The sequence below is a fragment of the Garra rufa genome, chromosome 7, assembly GCF_049309525.1.
Source record: "Garra rufa chromosome 7, GarRuf1.0, whole genome shotgun sequence".
In the NCBI taxonomy this organism is placed as follows: Eukaryota; Metazoa; Chordata; class Actinopteri; order Cypriniformes; family Cyprinidae; genus Garra; species Garra rufa.
In genome coordinates this window covers 44,917,215-44,922,444 of record NC_133367.1, presented here as the reverse complement: position 1 = coordinate 44,922,444, position 5,230 = coordinate 44,917,215, and positions in this window count along the sequence as shown.

Below are 5,230 nucleotides of genomic sequence, written 5' to 3'. Positions count from 1 at the left end.
CAATCCCTGCCGGACCTGAGACTCGAACCTGCAACCTTTGAGTTACAAGTCCGACTCTCTAACCATTAGGCCACGGCTGCCCCGAAACCACTATTGTGGCTTTATTTGGCTTTACCTAACCACTATTGTGTTTCTCCTACTTTTCATGTATCCCTGTTGAAGCCCGCTATTGGTCCCAGGGAGGAAGGAGAGGAGGAGCCAGATAACCAGGACCCCCAGCCCTTACTGGTGGAAGGCGAGGAGGTCTATCAGGTCTGAGAGCTGCTCGACTCCAGGTGCCCACTCACGCACTACATTTCTCATAAGCCCCGTACCTGGTACCGATCACCCCTAACACCTGAACCCTGTTCACCCAGCTAGTTATAGCACTCTTTCGCTGAGGCCTGTCGCAAAGTCTTGTTTTGCCCCGGTGAACATTACTGAGAGCTGATTTCTCTTTACTTTGGACTGTCTTTTGTTATTACCCTGCCTGCCCTTCGTTTTCAAACTCTTTCTGCCTGCCTTTGGACCTTTTGCTACCATTTTGGACTACCGTTGTTTCTGCCACCAGCCCCGACCTTACGCCTATTTAATGACTATGATTCTGCTTAACCTGCCTGCTGCTTAGCCTGTGTTTTGACCCCTGCCTGTACGACATTATTACAAATAAAGCTGCAAATGGATCCCGGTATGACATAATTATTATTATTTTTTTAAATCTCATAATTACGATTTATAATGTTGACTCTTTATGCCACAATTATGATTTAGTATCTCATGATTATGACTCATTTGTTATCATAATGTTGACTTTTTGGCATATTCATGGCTTAATATGTCATAATGTGCACTTTTTATCTCATAGTGATGCATTATAATTTCAACCTTTAATATTATTATTATGATTCATCAAATCATGATTTTTCTTCTTGTGTCCACAGATATTATAATTTCATTTAAATTATTTGGAAATGATCAAGTTTGGCAAGTTTAGCCAGGCTGACTTGAGGCTCTCAGGAAACACAAGACAAAACGCAGAGGGTTCTTCCCATCGGGATGGATTTCAATCCAGCAACACAATGAACGGCTGAAGGTCCTAATTATTGCCCCCGTCATTTGCATAATTACAGCGCTTTTCCTCCAGCAAAGGACAGTATAGAAATTGTAAATTGTAGTGGACGGGGCAGCAGTCAGCGAAAGTCACGTCTAATGACGAGCGCGTCCCCCTGCAAGCTCCTGGCAAGCACCGGCTGAAGCGTCAAAAGGATGGCGAAAGCCAACGGCGTGCGAAAAATTAGAGTTTTGCCCCCAAATCATATGGAATTACAGTGGCGGGTGCAAGCGCCGCATCTCCACACAAAAAGCCCAGAGGAAGCAGCCGTTTCTGTTGGTTTTATTAAACCAACCAAGCAATTTAATTCTTTTGTTCAGGAGAGTTCTACTTCATTGATTAACAAAAGCAGGGATATAATTTTTTCAGCCTTTTTCAAAAGCCTGAAATGTCAAGCCTTTTAAAGCAGATTATTCTGCCTGTGTGCAGTGAATGCAGCCCGAGTAACCTTTTGTCTACAATTAAATATTCCAGCATAAATATAAAAGAAAATCAGAGATGGGGAAGATTGACTCAGGAGAGATTGGCGAGGTAGATCCTCACACTGATAGTGCAAACAGCTTGCTTCTAATTAAATATGCCACCGAGTCTCAAAGCATTTGCTTTCCGCCGCAGAGAGAGGAAGCTGCTGAGAATGTGAGGAAGAAATGTATCGCCCCATCTCTCCGGCCGTAGGCTTCCTTTGGGCATCTCAAGGTATTTGGGGATCTTTTTTTTTTTTTGAGTGTAGGAGCGTTGTTTGTTTGGATAATTATTTGCTTTAATATCAAAAGGCTATTCCTACCGGGAGCCGCCTGAATGGAGCGCAAATGAAAAGTTGCACTTGTTTATGATGCGCACTTTGATAATTGGGCTTGACAATGTGACTTCGGGGACGTGAGGTGTTTATTTGCCATTTGCTCAAGGCTCTTGCTGTGGGGAGTTTTTTCTGCAAATGCTTTTTCCTTCGGAGAAGCTCTTTAAGGGCTTGCTGTTTGCACGCGTGTTTACTTGTGGAAGTTTGGTGATGGGCTTTATTAACCCTCAAATCACACATAATCATGCAGATGGGAATGTGGAGTTCAGGTTTCAGCATTTTGATTCTGTATTTCAATGGCAGTTTTTGGGTGCAACAATTAGGAATATTTATATTTTAACATTATTATGCAATGCTATTTCAGCTTGGTTTTTAAACTTGGTTTATGTTGTCAAATGTAATTTTTTTGTCTCATTATCATGACTCATAATAATATAAACTTGTACGTCTGAATTATGACTTAGTATCTTAATTTCGACATATTTTTGCCTTTTTTGGTCATAATATGTCTCATAATAATGAGTAATTAATAATTTTCAACCTTTTATGTCATTTATGACTTATATCTCATAGTTTTGATCATTTGTCCTATTATTAAATTAGTTAATTGAATTATGTTGCAATAATTGTGGCTTAGTATCTTAATAATTTTGAATATTTGTCTCATAACTGACTTACCTTATAATACTGACCATAATTGTTTTTGTTGTCATAATTTTAGCCTTTTGCCATTAATTATGACTTACTATGTCATAATCTTGACTTATAATGTTAACTCTTTATTATATTATCTATTTTTGTTATTATAATGTTGACTTTTTGTACAGTTTTGATTTTGTGCACAAGTGGGAATATTTATATTTTAACATTATTATGCAATTATATTTCAGCTTGGTTTTTAAACTTGGTTTATGTTGTCAATTATCATTGTTTTGTCTCATTATCATGACTCATAATAATATAAACTTTTATGTCTGAATGATTTAGTATCTCATAATTTCGACATAATTTTGCCTTTTTTGGTCATACTATGTCTCATTATAATGAGTAATTATTAATTTGCAATCTTTTATGCCCTATGTCTCATAATACTGAGTAATTAATAATGTTTGACCTTTTATGTCATAACTATGACTTAGTATATCATAGTTTTGACCATTTGTCCAATTATTGACTTAATTACTTGAATTATGTTGTCAAAATTTAATGTTTTTGCCATAATTATGACTTAGTGTCTTATAATTTGGACTGTTTGTCTCATAATTGACTTAACTTATAATATTGACTTATGCCATAATTGTTTTTGTTGTCATAATTTCAGCCTTTTGCCAATAATTATGACTTACTATGTCATAATCTTGACTTATAATGTTAACTCTTTATTTTGTTTTCTATTTTTGTTATTATAATGTTGACTTTGTGCACAATTAGGCATATTTATTCATTTGCATTATTATGCAATGATATTTCAGCTTGGTTTTTTTCATTATCATGACTCATAATTGTATAAACCTTTATGTCTGAATTATGACTTGGTATCTAATAATTATGACTTAGTTTCTTATAATTTTGACTTTTTGTCTCATAATTGATTTAACTTATAATATTGATATAACTGTTTTTGTTGTAACTTTTTAACTTACTATGTCATAATTTGGACTTTATCTCAATCTTGACTCTTTATGCCATAATTACGATTTAGTACTCCATTTCAGCTTGGTTTTTAAACTTGGTTTATTTCTTAACTTCTTTTGTGTTTTAAATATGTTTGTTGAAGATTAAATATTGCTCTGATGCCTTATGATACAATCATTAATGATATTTTAAATGTTGCAAATGCATTTAAAGAAGGAATCACACCATTTTAATTATTTTTACTTTATTAAGCATTGATATTTTCACAAAAAATGAAGCTTTGCTAGAACTAGAATTGAATAGGCCATTATATGTGACCCTGGACTACAAAACCAGTCATAAGGGTGCATTTTTAAGCTTTCCTTTAAAGTATGGTTTGTTAGGATAGGACAATATTTGAAAATCTGGAATCTGAAAAAAAAAAAAAAAAAAAAAATTTAAATATTAAGTAAATTGCCTTTAAAGTTCTTTGAAGGTCTTAGCAATGCGTATTACTAATCAAAAATTAAGTTTTGATATGTTTGCAGTAGGTAATTTACAAAATATCTTCATGGAACATGATTTTTAATTAATATCCTAATGATTTTTGGGTCAAAATCGATCATTTTGACCCATACAATGTATTTTTGGCTATTATTACAAATATACCTGTGCTACTTAAGACTGGTTTTGTGGTCCAGGGTCACATATGTAGTTTCATATTTGTAAACATTGTCAAAATATATATAAAAACACATTAAAACTTAAAAATTCTAAATAAAATTAAAAAATATAACAGTTGTACACAAACAAAAAAACTTTGTTTTTTCATGCACCTGTCAAGTTTGAGATTTTAGGCTTTTTGGTTTTTCATAAAGTGTTTTTTTTTTTCAGACTAGGGGAAAGAAAACACCCAAAAGACACTGTTAAGTGTTTCTTTTATAGCACTTTATCTACAATACATACATACAATACATATTTTTAAAGGCCGTTTTCTCAAAATGAGTTTTGTCTCCTACACTGAGCCATAAATCTCCACTTCAGTAGCGCTTACACGCACTAAACTTTACATTTTTATTCCTGTCTATATCCTGAAGGTTTTTACAGAGGGATTTGTTCATATATGATTTGCTTGATGTTATACATTTTATTCCACAAAAAAACTGTAAAAAAAAATCAATTGTTTTCTACCTGTTCTAAGTATTTTCTGAATTATAGAGTGACAAAATGAGATACCCCAAATCCCTTCTGTAAAAACATTTGACTCTAATACGTCAAAAAAATTAAACAAGAATTTTGAAACTGACTTTATCCAGTGTTTAGATTTTCGTACTAGAAATCTATGCAAATTAGTGCATATTTCATTAAATAATGTCTCATTTGCATATTTAAACCTAACATTTTAGAAAACTTGTAATAGAAAAAATGTTTGCAATTATAAATGTAATCAGTCAACTGGGTAAGTAAGAAGATAACTATTAATTTTTTTTTACCCTATTTACCTGCATTGTCTCGCCCTAAGTAAGCTGTAGGTCATAACTTTTTAAAATTAGAAGTGGCTTTTCTCATTTTTCTGACGTGCAAGGAGGAAGAAGTCCAACACACGTCACCATCTGCTCTCTGCATTTGTGGGTTTTATAGATTTGGAGAGTCTCTCTTTAAACAGATAATGGCTGCACTGCAGGTCATGAGAAACTCACACACGCGCGTCAGGCTCACATTATGCTGAA